The sequence below is a fragment of the Hippocampus bargibanti genome, linkage group LG11 (genome assembly GCF_051943395.1).
Source record: "Hippocampus bargibanti isolate YZ-2025 linkage group LG11, ASM5194339v1, whole genome shotgun sequence".
Taxonomy (NCBI): Eukaryota; Metazoa; Chordata; class Actinopteri; order Syngnathiformes; family Syngnathidae; genus Hippocampus; species Hippocampus bargibanti.
The window spans coordinates 4,863,775-4,883,823 of NC_142744.1; the positions used below are offsets into that span (position 1 = coordinate 4,863,775).

At 39.2% G+C, this 20,049-nt stretch overlaps 1 protein-coding gene across 1 annotated transcript in view; it reads right to left on the reverse strand.

Annotated features, from left to right (window-relative positions):
- The window catches only part of LOC148891229 (glypican-1-like), an 84,286-nt gene that overhangs the window by 58,238 nt on the left and 5,999 nt on the right, over positions 1-20,049 (reverse strand). The gene's annotated exons all lie outside the window — the stretch shown is intronic.

Consider the following 20,049-nt stretch of genomic DNA (forward strand, 5'->3'; position numbering starts at 1 on the left):
GAAAGATTGTTGGACTTGAATACGTGACTCAAGGCCACCACTCCTCTGACTTCACGTAGCCTGACAAAGCCCATCATTGTGCGCCCGCTTTCCGACCAAATGCCCACCCACACCCAAATGTGCTCACCAGCACTAATCATCAAACAAACAAAAAAACACTGTTAATTAACTTTAGATCTATCAACAAGCATGTAGTCAAGCCAAAGCGGGCGGGTTCGATCATGCCCTACTTTGTGGCGAGATGAAGGAAAAAAAAGGACACCACCACAACTCGCGGTTGTTTTCACAGATTGACATTCGAAGACGAAGAAGGGCGGTGGGTCTACTTTTATCTCAAGCGTGCGCCCTACTGCGTCTGTGCAACAGGTGTGCTGTGTTTATACAAGTTCTGGAGCCTTTGTGTGCAATAAGCTTTCGACAGGCCCTGACTGGGGATATTTCTGTGGGTCTGTCAACTCCCTGAAGTTGCACCAAAACAAAGAAAATGCTACAGTTTTGAAATACTTTGAATACTTGTACTAATATATAATATAATATAACTATAACTAATAATAATACTAATACTTGAAATACGTCAGCTTACGAATTTAGTTGGTTCCCAGAAAGTGTGTGTAAGGCGAAAAGTTCATCTGCCAAGTATTTATTTCCCATAGGAAACCATTAAAAATGAGAATAATCGGTTCCCAGGTCCCCATAAAACCTAATTGTCTACGAAATAAGCCTCAAAACTACACAAAATATACCTTATTTTATGTATAATAAATGTCCTATTAATATTTTTTAATTAAAGAAATAAACTGTACTATATAATAATGTCGTTTTATTTACCTTTGTGATGGTAGTTGTCAATGGGTGACAAACTTCCAGGTTGCCTCTTGATGATATTAAGTTAAGATTATTATATAAATTAACGTGCTTTCTCGCCGATAATATCCTCACTCACAATGTCCCCTGCTTATCAGCGTAGTTTTGTGTTGAGTGCTTTAATTTGTTAAAACTCAAATATTGTACAGTGATACCTCAACTTAATTGGTTCCCAGGAAGTGTGTGTAAGGTGAAAAGTGTGTCTACCAAACATTAATTTCCCATAGGAAACCATTACAAATGAGAATAATCCGTTCCCAGGTCGCCATAAAACATAATTTTCTCCCAAATAAGCCTTAAAACTACACAAAATATACATTATATTATGTATAATAAATGTGCTGTTGTATCGTAATTAAAGAAATAAACTGTAGTGTATAATAAAGTCGTTTTATTTACCTTTGTGTTGGTCATTAATGTAGTTGCCTCTTGATGATATCCGAGTGAAGTCGCCGTGCTTTCTCTGTGATAATACCCTCACTCACAATGTCCCCTGCTAGCTGCTTTTTATTAATCCAAATCAACAGAAGTTTTTCAACCTCTTCTATTGCCGGAGACCGTTGCTTAGACAACACGGAAACAGCCTTAGCCGTACGTAGCAATGGTCGATTTAGCATACTGCTACCGGGACGATAGTCACACAAACCTGCCGGTGGTGGGGTAAAAGTATCATTGATAACAAACCATGTCTGCACTCAAGGAAAGAGGTGATAAAAACTAGTCCGTTAGCCACCATGGCGCTGTTTAAATGTGTGGTTTGGTTTGTTTGTGGAAAACTAGTTCGTCTGCCAAGATTATATTCTCGTGAATGTAATGTTTGTAAAGCAAAAAGTTCGTATACTAAAGTGTTCGTAAACTGACGTATCTCTGTATGTCGAAAGCTTTTTGATAAATATTTTACGAAACTCTCTCTAAGGAGGTTGTAGCAGAAATGACTAATTTATTTTTTAGGCTGATGTAAAATGTAATAAACTGTTTAGATGTCACATTCTCTGGTGTATTCATGATTTGTACCCCTAATATGAGCAATTATTGATCCAACATTTTTAGTGGGTTTGTCATTACTCATGTTTGTTCACTTTGCCCAGCAGGGCTTGCTCCCTATCCCTGGAAAATAGCGAATGTCATTTGAACTAAAGATGGTATTAACATATAAGTGGACTAATTTTGCGCTCATTCTCAAATGAGCCATTTTGGCCCTGTTATTAATGATGAAAGTGTAATATGGGGACCATAAAAATATGTTCACCTAATTACCCGACTGCTCTGCTGGGCTTGTGTTTATCATCTGTGAAACTGCCCTTCCAAACTACAAAAAAAAAAGGCTTTCAGTTCATGATCTCTGGAACTCGTTATGACAAGCAAAAACTATTAAAAAAAATACCTAACAACAACAATAATAATAATAATACCAATAATAATACCAATAATAATAACTAACAATAACTAACAATAATAATAATAATAATAATAATAATAATAATAATAATAATAATAACAATAAAAATAATAACAATAATAACAATCATAATAATATAACAACACTAACACTAACACAATAATAACAACAATAAGACTAACACTAATAATAATAATAATAATAATAATAATAATAATAATAATAATAATAATAATAATAATACCACTACAATGATTAATAAAATAAAATAATAAAATAATAATAAACAATAATAATAATAATAATAGCTAACAATAATAAAAACAATAACTAACAATAATAATAATAACAATAATAACACTAACAACACTAACACTAATAATAATAATAATAATAATAATAATAATAAATTTAATTTACAAGTGCCTTTCAAATCACCCAAATACACTTTACAATTAAAAGAACAATAAACACCAGAACAATAAAACCCTAAATAAAATGATAAATAATCCAAAATAGAGCTTCTCAGGAGTAAAAACTGACCCACATTACATCTAAATATGCCATCACATGAGTATAGAAGTAGAATTCAGTGTTTCCACAGTAACAGCCTGTAAAAAAACAAAAAAACATGGCCCATAATGAGGGTTTTGTTTTTGCAAGTGTTCCGTTTTGTTGTTGTTGTTGTTGTTTTTCCCGGAAGCTCATAACAGATGGCCTTTGCCTAATTTATCACTGCAGGTTACGGCATTACCGCTGAAATGTTTGCACTCATTTTAGTTCGGAAAATATGATGTTGAGCGCCATTCCCGAATGTGTTAATGTTTTGTTTTTTCTTGTTTGGGTGCAGATAAAGCACTGGCTGTGGCCTCTGGATATGTTATTCCCTTCTACATTTCCCTTTTTTCCATATTAGCGCTTTGTTCCAGCTCCAGCTTCATTGTTAAAGTGCTACATAAACCAATACATATGTATTGCATTGTATTTAGGACAGACGCCCTCATATCAAACTCATAACTCCAGACCCTATAACTTAGGAATTAACCCTTTTTTTTACTGATGAAAGAAGGGAGTCTAAGGTTTCTTACGCCCCATCGAATCTTTTTGTAGTCTTGAAACTCAATCTTCTGCAATTGAAGTGAAAATGACAAAAACCCTGGCATCATCTGGCAGTGAATGAGTTAATGAATACAGACGCTCCCCAATATACGAACACGATGTGTTCCGAACAGTCGTTCGTAAGGTGAATTAGTATGTAAGTTGCTTCAGTGCTATATTTTGTATGGAATGTACAGTAAAGTTTCGTTATATCGATATCGGATATATCGATAGTCCCGGTTATATCGATACTATTTCTATGCACGCACAGAGAAAATTACATGCAAACAGGGTCGGATATATCGATAGTCCCGGTTATATCGATATTTTTTCGGACTCCCTTGAATATCGATATAACGAGACTTTACTGTATGTTTAAGGCTTTTATAATTATGTTTAAAGTTTATATAAGCATGTTTAAGGCTTGTATAAGTCACCTGTAATGGTTTGTACTTAAAAATAAACATTTAATAACATGCTGTACAAAGATATGTAAATGTACAAATGGAAGGAATACTATATCTGTTACGACAAAAATGTTCGTTTTAGTCAAATTTTGACTTCCGTTCAAAAACATACAGGGAATAATACAAAAGGCTGTATTTTTTTTACTTCAGGGCCACTGGCAATGTCATCTGCTTTTATTTCCCCACACTGTCCGTCAACTCAGAATGAAGTATTTTTTTAACAATTATGTGAAGTTGAGCCACAATCTATGAAGCGCTACACTGAAGAGGGCAATATTATTTGTTCAATCTGACATCGCCATGGAAACCTCGGTTGGGTATATTCAGAATATTTCATTCCTAAGAAATCAATATTGAGTGAGGAACACAAAAAAAAACTAATCAAATACATTTGTGAATTGTGATTTTGTTTTCATTCATGGGAAAATACGGCGAATGTCGAACAAGAAAAAAAATATATATTTGGCACCAAGGTATAATTGCCAGCTAACATTTCTTTTAAACAGTTCAAAGGTGTCTTGAATCGTCTTTTTGTCTTTCTCCCTAGCTAGATAGCGAGCTGACGACCTAGCTATCCTGCTAACATATCTTTTAAACAGCTCAAAGGGGTCATGAGGTGTCTTTTTGGTATTTCTAGCCAGCTAGTACAGTACATGTTTACAATATGGAGCAAGTTAGCTAGCAGGCGAGCAACGCAATATTACTTTTAAAGCTAACATTTCTTTTAAACAGCTCAAAGGTGTCATGAAGCGTCTTTATGTATTTCTCCCTTGCTAGGTAGCAAGATAGCAAGCTGGCTAGCCAGCTAACAATTCTTTTAAACAGCTCAAAGGTGTCATGAGGTGTCTTTTTGGTATTCTTAGCCAGCTAGTACAGTATATGTTAACAATATGGAGCTAGTTGGCTAGCCCGCTCGCAATTCAATATTAATTACCAGCTAACATTACCTTTAAAAAGCTCAAAGGTGTCATGAGGCGTCTTTTTGTATTTCTGTCGAGCTAGCTGGTGAGCTAGCTAGCCAGCTAACAATTTTTTAAACAGCTCAAAGGTGTCATGAGGTGTCTTTTTGTATTCCTGGCCAGCTAGTAAGTATATGTTTACAATATGGAGTTAGTTGGCTAGCAGACTAGCAACACAATATTAATTGTGTATATGTTTACAATATGGAGTTAGTTGGCTAGCCCACTAGCAACTCAATATTAATTGCCAGCTAACATTACCTTTAATCAGCTCAAAGGTGTCATGAAGCATCTTCTAGCTAGCTAGTGAGCTTGCTAGCCAGCCAACAATTTTTTAAACAGCTCAAAGGTGTCATGAGGTGTATTTTTGGTATTCGGATCCAGCTAGCTAGGGAGTACAGTATATATTTACAATATGGAGCTAGTTGTCTAGCCAGCTAGCCAGCCAAAATGGAACTGTATAGTGCCACTTAGCAGTTTTTTTTTTTTTTTTTGACGACGATACTAGTGCAGCGTGTTCTACCGGAAACAAATTCCTTGTGTGTTCTACATACTTGGCAATAAAGATAAAGATGATTCTGAGCTAGCAACGCAATATTAATTGTCCTATTTTTCACTCTAAATTGCCAGTGTAGACCCATGAAAAAAAAAGAGAAGAGCACAATTCGGTGCTGCAGTAGAGCTTGGGTGTTTTTTGCCGCAGCGTCAGAGAACAACATCAAAGTCTGCTTTGGCCTAGAAATAGAGGAAAACAGAGGAGGAAGGATAGGATACAACAAAGATCATACCCCCGCCACCCCCCTTTGAGAATTACTACTTCAAAAAACTAAAACTAAAACAATACTAAAAACATAACATGAATGAAAGAAAAAGCACCTTCACTCTCGGGACGGGATTTTTTTTAATTTTTATTTTTTTAAGAGTCTTATTGTGGCAGCGTCTTGGCTTTCCTTACAAAAATGCTAATAATCACTGCGGGGATGGTTCGCCAGTTCACCGGGGAAAAATGCGTGCATCCACAAAATCACCTTGTCTGTGACTGAGGCCTTTACAAGTGCTGCGGGCTCTTTGAACTACAAAGGCATACTCTGTTAGAAAAATAAATAAATACACAATAAAAAAACTCATATTCTTTGACAAAATGAGACAAAAAAAACATCTCCAGAAGCACACAAATCGGTGACCTTTTGGATGATCTATTCTTGGAAATAATAATTAAAAAAAAATACTATACAGTGATACCTCAGTTTACGAACGCTTTTAGCTTATGAACTTTTCGCCTTATTAACATTAAATTCGCGAGAATATAATCTTGGCATGCGAACTAGTTTTCGGGAAAACGCACGAAGCGCCACAATGGCTGGCGGACTTGTTTTCGGCGGAAGAACACCAAACAACATGGCCTTTTTTACAGGCCCATTTGAAGCTCTGATAACTCCAGACCCATTTAACTTAGAACATAACTCTTTTTCCAATGAATAATAATAATAATAATAATAATAATAATACATTTCATTTATAAGCGCCTTTCAAAACTCTCACGGTCACTCTCCAGTCACAAGATATTTTTTTTTTCTGTGGGTGAGCAGAGGCAGCCACACGTGCCAGTGTTCACTCAACCCGGAATATGTATGTATGTATTTTGAATTCTATTTATAGTGTTGTGTGCGTGTTTGTGTTGTTTTACGTTTTGCGCCTATAGAATTGCATGGAATGGATTATAAATGTAACCGAGAAGAACATTCACCACTCTAGCAGAAAAAAAAAAACCACTCGAGTCGAAGAACATTCACCTGTCAGGTTGCAATCCCGCCCGGCATGGAGGTTTCGCTATTGTTACCTTTTTTTTTTACAAAAGCACTTTACTGTCTCTCCAACGGGGCAAGCGGATGGTTATTGTGTTTGGCAGCTCAGCGGCTCTTATACGGCTAAATGACACACTGCGGTCGTTCCAAGTGGGGCTCGCTTGCCCTGAGCCTCCCCTACGTTTTTGCAAATAGCCCACCTCCCTCTTGAGAACACAGTGGCTAATGCACAATTGCATTGCTATAAATACCCCCGCTGAACACGTTCGCAGTGGTAGTGTTAGATGTGATTATTATTTTATTTCCACCTACTGCGAGAAGGGTTTTTGTGGTCTACGGATGTCCATCAGCAAACTGGAGCACAGTGAGAAGACTAAAATAAATAAATAAATAAATAAATAAATAAATCACATCTCCAATCTCCACTTGAAAATAAAATGAATGTGATTGCTATTCCTTTTCTAATTTTTCATTAAAGGACAACCGACGTCTCCGGACAAGTCCATAATTTGTAAAATGGCTTCAAATGACTTCTAATGACCGTATTTTACAAAGATTCCAATGCATATAGCTATATTTTACGTTTTAAGACTTGTGCTGAATATTCCGGAAGTCTTGTTTTTGAGTTGGTGACGAGTCCGTACGTGACGTCACTGAAGCAGTCCTTCCATCACGTCACTGCTTGTTTTTTTTTTTTTTATTATTTACATTGCCTGTTAACCATTCAAGAGCATAGCCCACCTTTCGGCACATTTCAACTGGAATAAGCTCCAGTTACTCGCAACCGTACAAGGACAAGCACTAATGAATGTGAAATCAGGCCCAGAGTGATTTGAATCCAAGCAGCATACTTAGCGGCATAAACACAACCATAAACATTCATTGATGTACGGCTTGAGAAACCGGAGCCAAATGCATGAACCACTCGCCATCCTTAACATCAACACAGTGAAAGCCGCTCAGACCATTTATCCCGACTGTCTGAAAACAACAAAAAAATAAATAAACAAAAACAAAACAGATGAGCAGCTGTGCTTTATCAAGGACACAAAAGCCAACACAGATGAGGTGAGCCTGGCAAGGAAACTAAAGAAATGTACAGTGATACCTGAGCTTACGAAGTTAATTGCTTCCCAGAAAGCGTAAGGCGAAAAAGTGTGTCTTCCAAACATTAATTTCCCATAGGAAACCATTAAGAATTAGAATAATCCGTTTCCAGCTCCCCATAAAACATAAGTTTCTACTAAATAAGCCATAACACTACACAAAATATACCTTATAAGGCGTCGGGCATCTATACTCTGCAACAGATCTGACATGTGAACCCATCTACAGCCCCAAAAAAAATCAAACGAAAATAAAAACATTGCAGCATACTTGCCGTCCCCCCATCAATAGCTTTCATGTGCATGTAACGTGAAGTTATTGACCAACATCCACGTCAGATGCAAACACATAGCCTTATTTTATTAAAAATGAGTTAAAGTGTCCCAAAACTACTTCAAAATGACCCCCGAAATGGCGAGTTTCATAAGGTCCCGCCTCCTTTTTCGTGACGTCACCCCAGCACGTCTGGCCTTGCTCTAGAATCAAAACAATGGCTTCAGATTCGGAGAAGATGCTTTCTTGTTACTCATCCAGTTATGAAAATGATTTAAATAGTTCTGAAGAGGAAAGCATAAAAGTTTGCAATCGATTAAAGAAGTCCTCCCGTATAAATTCGAGCCATCAGGACTCCAATATAGCGTCCCAGAAAATGCACAAGATGGCAATGGGCACAAGTTGGAAATGGGCTGATTTGTCTGCTGGGAGTTTGTGTCAACTAGTATCACATAGTAGTCTTGGTGCAACATGCAACGATTCACCATCGCGTTATATGTGTTTTCCTTCTAATTTTGCCATCAACATGGTTCAAGTTTTTACGAAGTTTTCAGACCAAACAAAGTACCCAAAATGCATTATGTGTCACCAACTCAAAAACAAGACTTCCTGCATATTCAGCGCGAGTCAGGGCTACATGCGTTCGCTCAGTATGTGACATCACAACTGTCAGGGCGTCGTCACCAACTCAAAAGAAAAGACTTCCTGCATAAAATGACAAGGGCGAAAAAGTCTTAATCTCACATTCAATCCAACATATACAGAAACAGAAAGTTGGTATTTTGATAAAAATGATAAACTCCTTTCAACCACAAACTGACTCATAATTAAAGTAGCGATTTTACCAACTTCATGCCCTCTCACTCTTTTTTTTAAAGCGGCTGAAAGATAGCAAAAGCAATGAAAGATTTACACCAAAGGCTTTTAGTAAAAACCACATTATGGTTCCAGAGAAGCACGCTCTCACACAAAAAAAAAATTAGCAGATGATACCACAGGCTAAAAATCACTGCGATAAAGTCGTCAGGTGACAGGTGAATGAACACGCACATTGATACTGGGACTTATCAATAACCAGAAATGGATTTCACTACTTAAAATATGCTCTTGGTTGCAGTTGTAGATCAAAAGAGAAAACAAAAACAGTGCACACGCAAGCACGTGCATTTAAATGTCCACACAGTCTAACGGGCAAAGCAAACACATTAAAAAGCACGCAAAGATGCGAGCAGCCATGCGCTAAGCTTAAGTTGAGGGAGTTCATTTGGAAGATGTCAAATATTTATGAGAGAGGACGACTATGCCGGGAAGGAAGATGAGGAAGAAGTAAACGCCAGCACTCCGAGACAAATGAAACCAAGCGGAGCGGTGGAAGTTGTCCTGCCTTCTGACTGAGCGAAGGAGGGACGGATGGTGGAGGTGGGAGGTGGGGGTTGAAATCTAAATATGTCAGTGTCATTTCGAGTTCATTAGCTCGCCACTTGCCATCACCCATGCTAGGGGGAGGGGGGTGCATATAAAAGACGTAACGACTTGTTACACGGGTTTTCGGCATGTAAAATAAAGTAGCTACACAAGGGAATTGACCGTGCATCTGGGAACCTTTGAACATCACTTCATCTTGGTATCATGTCGATACATTCAAGGAGCTCTGAATCAGTCGGCGTCTATCCACCAACATGGCCACCTGTGCCACGATTTAATACTGCTGTTATTTGGTCTAATGACTTTTTGTCACCAAATTGTCAGTTACTGACAGGTACTATAGTCAGATTCTTTCATTTTAAGCAGCTAGCTAAAATAAAACCTCTCATGAGCACCTTGAAGTAGTAATTCAAGCCTTTGTCACATCTGGTCTCGATGACGGTGATGCACTTTACTTTGGAGTCAGACGATCTTCCGTGAAGTGCCTCCAGCTGGTCCAGAATGCTGCTGCTCGCCTCTTGACTGATACTTGTAAGAGGGAGCACATAACTGCTACTATGGCATTGCTTCACTGGCGCCCTATACATTTCAAAGTTGTTTTCAAATATTTAAATGACCTCTCTGAGCTCATCTACCCCCTACACATCTTCCCGGCGCCTCAGGTCTGCTGAAAAAAAAATCTAAACAGATGCTCAGAAGGGATGTAGCTTTTTCCGTTATTGGTCCCACTCTGTGGAATAACCTGCCATGGAACATTCGGCAAGCACCCTCACTGCCCATCTTTAAAACCCGGCTCAAAACTCACTTCTACTCTTCAGAACTGAAGATGTTGAGGTTTTCTGTGGGAGTGACCAGCTTGGATAGGATGAGGAACGAGTATATCAGAGGGACAACTAATACTACAGGTTTTGAAGAAAAACTCAGAGAGGCCAGACTGAGATGGTTAGGACTTGGCCAGGGGAGAGAGAGTGACTATATCAAGAGAAGGATGGTGAGCCTGGAACTGCCAGAGACCAAAGGTCTCAGAGGTGTTTATGGATGATGTCAAAGAGGACATGAAGGTCACTGGTGTGAGACAAGAGGTTGCACAAAACAGGGTTAGGTGAAGGACACATATCTGCTATGGCGACCTCTGAAAGGAACCCCCAAAGGATAAGAAGAAGACTCAAATTGTTTTGACCAGACAAAAAATGCAATTATTTTTGAGGGTTCCAAGAGTTCAGCAAGACAATTTTCCTTTTGCACAACTTTGATTTTTTTATTTTATGGGGAAAAATGTTTCTTATTTTGTGCAAAACTGACCAATAGTTAGAAAAACTGTCAATGACAATACATTTATTTGCGTTTCATGCCGGATCAGCGGAAACTAGATGACGACCGCAACTACTGCAACCACCTATCATGAGGTTTCTTGCTGATCTGGTATAATCACTGCCGACCAGACCAGGATGGATCCACCAGAGAAGAAAGGAAACAGAAAGAAAATGGATGGATGGGTGAAATGAAAAATGAAAGGCATTGGGACTGATGAGACAGCAAAGCAACAAACCAGATGAGACCAACTGCGAGTGTGGAAAAATGAGTGTTGGGTAATGAAAACACATATTTTACCAGAAAAACCGGATAACCATGACAATAATTGCATAAAATTATAAGTCTATGAGTTAATCTTCTTCCAAGACCTTCGCAATAGTCCACCTCTTGCCCACTCTTCCATCATCTACGTCTAAGGTCCTAAAATGTAGCGCTGGTCAAGCCCAAAAAGCAAACCGCGACCGGGAATTTTTGTGAGGCAGACACAAATGATGTCAGCATCAAAGCAAGATCTTCCGATCTAATGACGCAAAAAATGTGCTGAAGACAGCGTGGCGGAGGCAAATTGGCAAGAGAACGGGACACCGAAGGAAAGTGGAAGACATCTTGTCCAAAATATGGCAACTAATGCTTGAGTCATGAGGAGGACTCGTACAGAGGAGAAGCAGTGAGCTAAGGGATTACGATGAAAGTGCACTAAAACGCAGTTAAGTGTCTGTTTGGTTTCCAGCAAGTCAATAAAAACGACACTTGGGTTTTCGACGGAAATACTAAGCAAGTGTGGGAGACTTTGGAAGGGGGTAGGGGGGGGAAGGATTCCCACAGAAAGATCAAGAAAATAATACATTTATTCAAGAATTTTATTCTGTCAAAACATATTGCTTTAATCTTGGGGGGATTTAAAAAGACAGATTGAAATTGATGATGTGATATTGTAAACATTCGCCGTCACATTGCAAAAAAAAATATTCAAAGCTGCTGGGGTCGTTTGGGGAGAATTTCTCACCAAAGAAGAAAACGGCGAAAACAAGTTAAATGATCTATCTATAGATATATCTATATACCTAATACGTATATCTTTTGATAGATCTATATCTAATACATAGCTCTGTAGTTAGCTAGCTCGATAGCTAGCTCGATAGCTAGCTTGATACTGTAGCTCGATAGCTAGCTTAATACTGTAGCTAGCTATATACTGTAGCTAGCTAGATAGATAGCTCGATGCTGTAGCTAGCTATATACTGTAGCTAGATAGATACTGTAGCAAGATAGATGCTGTAGCTATATAGCGAGATAGATAGCTAGATAAATATATATCAATATACCAAATACATATATTTTTCGAATGATCTATCCATCGAATATAGATCTCGATAGCTAGCTAGCTAGTTCGATAGCTAGCTAGCTTATTAGCTAGCTATCTCGATAGATATCTCAATAGCTAGCTTGATAGCTAGCTCGATATTGTAGGTAGCTAGATATTGCACCTAGCTAGTTAGCTCGACAGCTAGATACTGTAGCCAGCTGGATACTGTAGCTAGCAAGACACTGTAGATTGCTCGATACTGTAGCTAGATAGCTAGCTAGCTAGATATCAATATACCTAATACATATATGTTTTGATAGAGCTATCTAAAACATATCTCTATAGATAGGTAGCTAGCTAGTTCGATAGCTATCTAGCTTGATAACTAGTTTGATTGCTAGCTAGCTAAATAGCTAGCCTGATAGCTAGCTCGATAGCTAGCTTAATACTGTAGTTAGCTAGATACTGCAGCAAGTTAGATAGCGTGATAGCTAGATACTGTAGCTAGCTAGATATTTTAAATAGATAGATAGATAGATAGATAGATAGATAGATAGATAGATAGATAGATAGATAGATAGATAGATAGATAGATAGATAGATAGATAGATAGATAGATAGATAGATAGATAGATAGATAGATAGATAGATAGATAATCTACCGACACACAAAGCCTTCTTTTTTCCACTCTATGTTGCAAAATCTTGCTCCTCACGTGACACGAAGAGCATTTCAATTCATTTTAACGCGCAAAATTGATTTCCTTGACAGTTACATGGTCGGCCACACAATAAATTGAATTTGGAAGTCTAAGTGTCCGTCTAAAACTTTGTTCCAGCTCTGTAATAAATGTGCACTGTTAGCACACTGGTGATCCTTCCGATTGCACTGAAGCAAACTGTACTGGGGCGTCGCCCTAGAGGAGCTGTCAGCAGCGGGGAGGGGGGCCCTCGCCGTGTGGGAGTAAGCGTTGCAACTGGAAACATGCAGCTGCTTTGCCAGCGATGATGGAACCTGATGTTGACACCTCAGGGGGGGTGAAAGCGGGAGACAAAGAACATATTCACAACTCCCGCCGCACCTGCCGCGTTGGCCTCACACACAAACCTAATGAATTCCACCTACCGTGAGAATTACAGTGATACCTTGGTTTACAAACTTAATTGGTTCCCAGACAGAGTGTGTAAGGTGAAAAGTGTGTATCACAAAAAAATTAATTTCCCATAGGAAACCATTAAAATGAGAATAATCCGTTCCCAGGACCCCATAAAACACAATTTTGTACTTTGTACTTAATTTTCTAAGCCTTAAGACTACATAAAATATACCTTATTTTATGCATAATAAATGTGCTATTGTATTATAATAAAATAAATTAACTGTACTGTATAATAAAGTGGTTTTATTTACTAATTTAAAACAGATTCTTATTTTACAGACAGTGTATTATAGTCCACGAAGGCGGAAGTAGCTCCTGTGTTTTGCTTTTCTACTTTCATTTATTTCATAACTTTGCTGCTGTGAAATGTATATTTCTCCGCTGCGACACTAATAAAGGCAAATCCAATCCAATCCAATCACGTGGCTTTAACCGACGACTGGGGGCAGGGAATAGAGGACCAAAACAAGCCGGCTGCCATTTTCTTGTTAGGAGAACCGGCTCGTTTGCGAACGACACATCACTCATTGTGGCAGCTCCGTGTGTATCCCGAAAAATAGTTCGTATGCCAAGGTAAAATGTTCATAAATTTAACGTTCGTAAATTGATAAATATGTAAGCCAAGGGGTTCGTAAACCGAGGTATCACTGTATACATATCGATGGGATGCTTTAATAGCAAAGTGTGAGAAAAAAAATTATACAGGGATGTGAGCAGCGATATCTCAATCTTTATTAAATTGGCGCTGTGTGAACCAGACATCAGGAACTGAAGACATTTCACTGATTGGTTCGCCGATCAGATGCCATCTTGCTGTTATCGGGTAGCTATCAGAGGCACGCTCGCTTCAGGATACGGATAAAAGTTGGTGAAGAGAGGAGATAGTGGTGAATATAAAGAGATGGGAAAAAATGATATCAGGAAGCAATCGGTGAAATGCATTCGACATCTGCCTTGTTTTTGATGTCTGGCTCATATCATCACCAGACAATGTCAATGCATTGATGATATTTCCTATCAAATAAATGGATCTGAGCCAGAGACAAATACGGCGCATGTGCAGAGGTTACCGTAGATTTCTTAAGATTACAAATTGTTTCCCCCACGGGGAAGAAAGGAAACAGAAATGATCTGTTTCGTTGTTATCAGATTTTTTTTTTTTTACATGGACATTTTATGGAAATTTTTAGATGCTATAAGACACACATTCGAACTGCAGAATATGAAGACTGTTGGCATCCACTCAGTAGGAAACAAATGATAGTCTGTCTTTGCAAAGGATAAATAATTTATCCCTGCAAGAATGAATGACTCTGTCTGTCTGTCTGTCTTTGTGTTAAAGATAACCAACGTCACCTTAATGTTTTTTAACTGACACCAGAAAAAAAAATCGTTTTATAGCATCTAAAATACCCAAAACACGCAGTATGATATTTTTAGTCAAATGCAAAACACCAATAAAAATGAAAGTGTCCAAAATCTGCAAAAAATTGAGCTGCGAATTGGGCATTTTCAGAAAGTCCCGCCCCCAGTTTGTGACGTCACGCCAAGACGTCTTGCATTGCTTGTGAATCAAAACAATGGCTTCAGATTCGGAGAATATGCTTTCTTGTTACACATCCAGTTATGAATATGATTCAAATAGTTCTGAAGAGGAAAGCATACATGTTTGCAATCGATTAAAGAATACAGTTGTGCCATTTTGAGGCAACATTTGGGGAAAATCTCTCACCCAAAAAAAGAGGCACAAAATGGCGACCTCCTGTGGCCACCTCAGTTTCCACAGGCTGATAAATTCCTTATATGGCGCTTGGATGCCCTCTTCTGGCCTTCTGGCGTGATGGAAGGACTGCTACAATGTGTTTTTTTTCTTTTCGGTCAGGGGCATTCCTTCAGTGACGTCACGTACGGACTCGTCACCAACTCAAAAACAAGACTTCCTGAATATTCAGCGTGAGTCTTAAAACGTAAAATATCGTTATATGCGGTGGAATCTTTGTAAAATATGCTCAGTAGAAGTCATTTGAAGCCATTTTACAAATTATGGACACAACTTGTGTGAAGACGTCGGTTGTCCTTTAATAAATAATAATAATAATAATAAATTTAATTTCAAGCGCCCTTCAGAACACCCAAGGAAACTTTACAATAAAAACAAAGCACAAAACAATAAAAACATAAATAAAATGATAAATATGAAATAGCTGATTGAATTAGACCATTAATGCAATTTTAAACAGATGGGTTTTGAGGTGGGATTTTAAAGTAGTGAGGGAGTCAATATTACAGATGTTGGGTGGAAGTGAATTCCAGAGTTTGGGAGCACAGCCGGTGAAGGCTCTGCACCCCATCGTGGTGAGACGGGCAGAGGGCACATAAAGTTATCATATTATTTGTTATTTAGTTTTTTTTTTTGGGTTCGTTTCACCTCAAAATGGCGCCGCGAGAGTGGCTGCCCGTATTTTGTTTTCTACTTCTTTCTTTCCTTTCCTGTGCCTTTCATTACTGCTACTGTGAAATGTACATTTCTCCACTGTGAGAATAATAAAGGTAAATCAAATCCAAGTACCTTGATTGGGTCTGTCTATATAAATTGCAGCACCATTTGTGTTAAAAAAAAAGTCAACTCATTGTATGTTTGCATTTAGCTAGCGGAGGCTTTGAGGTTGCTTCAGATACACAATGTGTAGTTCTGACATTATCACCAGGGACAATTCTACGTGCTATGGTTGAACAGTGAGTTGAGTTACCTACCGTCGCACAATCCTCGTATCTCAAGTTTGTTCGCACAGGTCAAACATTGGCCATTTGGATTGTATCTAAAAAAACTGTTGAGTCATTCGTACCTCACAATGCCACTGTAAATATTTTGCTACTTCTCATACGGTGACTTTTAGCAAGTTCTTCCTTCGGGTTCATAATAAGGGACTTCACACCGAGTCTCTTGGCCAAAGACATCATCAGTTAGGCTTGGCAAATAATGACTAATACACTGCGTCAAAATTTGCTATCACGTCTTCAGGGAAGATCTCGAAGTCATTTTGCCTTCAGGATAGAAAAAAAGTGCTTTCCGGAATGTCGTGGAAAATAAAGCACTTTTTGGCTTGTTCCAAATACAGTCATACCTCAGCTTACGAATGCTTTAGCTTATGAACTTTTCACCTTACGAACATTAAATTCGCGAGAATATAATCTTGGCATACAAACTACTTTTTGGCAAACTAACCAAACCACACGGAGCGCCACGGTGGCTGGCGGACTAGTTTTCGGCAGAGGAACACCAAAACACACGGTCGAACAGCACCACAGTGGCTGGCAGACCAGTTTTCCACACCCACTTTCTTTGAGTGCAAACGTGGTTTGTTATCGAGTGGAGTGCTTTTGCTCTTATGGGACCGAAAAAGACCCCACCACAGGCTAGTGTTCAGCCGAAGAGGACACAAAACAAAATTATGGTCGAGCAGAACACGAACGAGGTGTACGTTTGTGTGACTTAGGGCCCCAGTACCAGTATGCTAAGTCAACCATTGCTACATGTGGCTAAGGTTGTTTCTGTGTTGTCTAAGCAACGGTCTCATGAAATACAAAAACTTCTGTTGATTTGGCTTAACGAAAAGCAGCTAGCAGGGGACATTGTCAGTGAGCTTATCATCACTGAGAAAGCACGGCAACTTCACTCGGATATCATCAATAGTCAACCTGGAAGTTCGTCAACCATTGACAACTACCATCATAAAGGTAAATAAAACAACTTTATTAAACAGTGCAGTTTATTTATTTAATTACAATACAATAGCACATTTATTATACATAACATAAGGTATATTTTGTGTCGTTTTTAGGCTTATTTAGTAGGAAATTGTGTTTTATGGGCCCCTGGGAACAGATTATTCTCATTTTTAATGGTTTCTTATGGGAAATAAATGTTTGGCAGACGAACTTTTTGCCTTATACACACTTTCTGGGAACCATATAAGTTCGTAAAATGAGTATCATTGTAACCTCATGAAAAAATTTAAGATGCAACAAATTATCAAACAGTGTCATCGATTGTGCGGTTGTCATAGTGACAAACTCGGGCTTCAGTGACCATGAACAGAAAGTTCATTGCACAACTGCGTAGCTTTGAGTTTCTTTGGGGTGTGTCGGCCTGCAGAAGTCACACTGTGTTTTAACACAGCATTGGGGCGGTGAATGTTGGGTCAACAACAGGTCCGTAAGCAGCGGGAATCACCAACCGCACAAGTTGGTGTGACGTTCGGGTCGTAAAACAAAAGCCGACATCACAGTCTATTGAGGCCGAGCAGTACACGAAGGCTAAATTGGGCCGTAGGTTCAAATCCCAGTGAAACTCATTAGGAGTTTCAATTCGGACTAAAGTACCAATGGGTTCCATATGATTTGAAGGAGGAAGGCAGAAATTCTGATCTCATGTGTTGACGAATGTTTTACTGGACAGAGAGAATTGTGAATATAGCTCAGGGGGAACTCCACTCCAAATATCCGCACCCGAGATTCCAGGATGACAATGAGAACTTTGAGGCATACGTCTCAACTCATAAATCACAATACATTTTTAGTTTTCCCCAATTAAGTGGTTACGACTCATGACCGTAAAGCTAGCTATCTATTCGCTATGTCCTTGAGAGGTTTGATCGGCGCTTATAAATACAATGAATTATTATTAGCAGCTATTAGCTAGCTAGTGGAATGTGCTAAGTAGTAGAATGTAAAGCTAGCTAGATATTAGCTATGCCCTTGAGTTTTAATCAACGCTTATAAATACAATTAATTATTATTAGTAGCTATCTATTAGCTAGCGAGTGGAATGTGCTAATTAGTACCGCTGCTCACCCACAGAAAAACGTATCTTGTGACTGGAAAGCGACCTTAAGAGTTTTGAAAGGCGCTTATAAATGAAATGTATTATTATTATTATTATTATTATTATTATTATTATCAAAAGTGTGATGTGATTTTCTCCAGGTCCACGAGAGGGTAGCGTTAGCAAGGAAACAAGGCCTGCAAGAAAACCTTGGTGTCACCATATCGAAATCAGATTGGTCAAAGCAACAGTTTCATCGACACTTATTTGATGCTACAGGGCCTTCAGAATTGATTGTGAGGACCTCCAGGTCGATTTCTAACCCTGGTAACAAATAACGGCTAGAATGTGATTGGTTAAATACTTAAATACGAAAACACACATCTGGTAGCAGTGCATCATGGGAAAAGCAATGAAAGGAAGCTGAAAGACAATTTGGAATTCAATGACAAAATAGAATGAACATCAGTTTGTGAGTCAGATATTTTTTGGCCAGCACAGAAGGCCTCACAGGACCTGACGGTCACATCACTGCATTTCATTAATATCCTGATGGGACAAACTCAAGAGCACTACTCCAAACTACTCAAAACAGTGATAGCCGTATGAATAATAATTCACAGCCAACTACAAATATTTAATTAAATAAATACAAAACATTGGCACTCCCTTATCAACGCATATGCAGCACTTCCTTGATCAGCGTCCCGTTTGAGCCTCTCGACATCAGTCGAGCGGCCATGAGCAGGAGCGGAGAGGGACGCCAAACGACGGCTTTCATGGCACATTTCCTGTGGTGTGGAAGCGTGACAAATGAACAGCAAACATGTGGCGCGCATTTGGAGGCGAAAGAAAGACAGGGCCCGAGACACGGACTCGATGTGGTTATGATTTAGCCTTTGTGTTCTTATTTTTAGCGTAAAATCATCATGCATGTAGACCTTGCATCAACAGTTTTGCTCTCCACAAATGAGTCACTTGAATTATTTGATTATTTTCTATATTTATGTTGTGCATGGGAAAAGCTGGGAATTGGCGACTGTTTGGTCAAACATCGACGCTGATATATAATTCTTTGCTTAAAAATAACACAACTAAAAGAGCATGCAATGGAGGACAGGCCCCCCAAAAAAATTTGGGGGGGAAAAACAGAATTTAATGTCGATTGATTCTGTTTCACCTCAGTCCTGCAGGCTACAACATTGGAAATTAGCTACCGTAAATGAATTTCTAAAAATTACAATGTCCGCCTCTCTCCGACGCTAACTCTCTATCTCTGACTCTCTCTGACTCTCTGTCACTGACACTCTGTCCCTGACACCCTGTCCCTGACTCTCTTTCTGACTCTCTCTGTCTGACTCTCTCTGTCTGACTCTCTCTGTCTGACTCTCTATGACTCTCTCTCTCTGACTCTCCGACACTCTGTCCCTGACACTCTGTCCCTGACACTCTGTCCCTGACTCTCCCTCTCTGACTCTCTATGACTCTCTAACTCTCTCTCTCACTGACTCACTCTGTCCCGACACTCTGACCCCGACACTCTCTCCCCGGCTCTCTCTCTCTCTGACTCTCTCTCTGACTCTCTCTGACTTTGTCTCTCTGACTCTCTCTTTGACTCTCACTCTGACTTTCGGACTGTAACTCTCTGACTCTCTCTGTGACTCTCTCTCAGACTTGCTCTTAGACTCTCTCTTCCCCCATCCCTCTCTTACACTTTCTCTCTCTCTCTATCCCCTCCCTTTCTTACTCTCTCTCTCTTTCTCCCCCCCTTCTCCCTGTCCCACTTTCTCTCTCTGACTCTCTCTCCCCCTCCCTCTTTCTACCACAGTGAAGTCAATGTGCAGCTCCGAGCAGGGGTTCTGAGCAACAATCTCGCACAGCACTTACAGATGACATTTCAGAGTACAGAGCAGCACACTGTCAGCCTCTGGCAACCGGCAATCAACAACAACAAAAATGCAGCACAGGGATGCCCGCACTGGCGCAAAACGTTACCAGCTCCGTCTGCACATGTCTCCAACAGCTCCCCTATGCCTCTTTCCTCTTT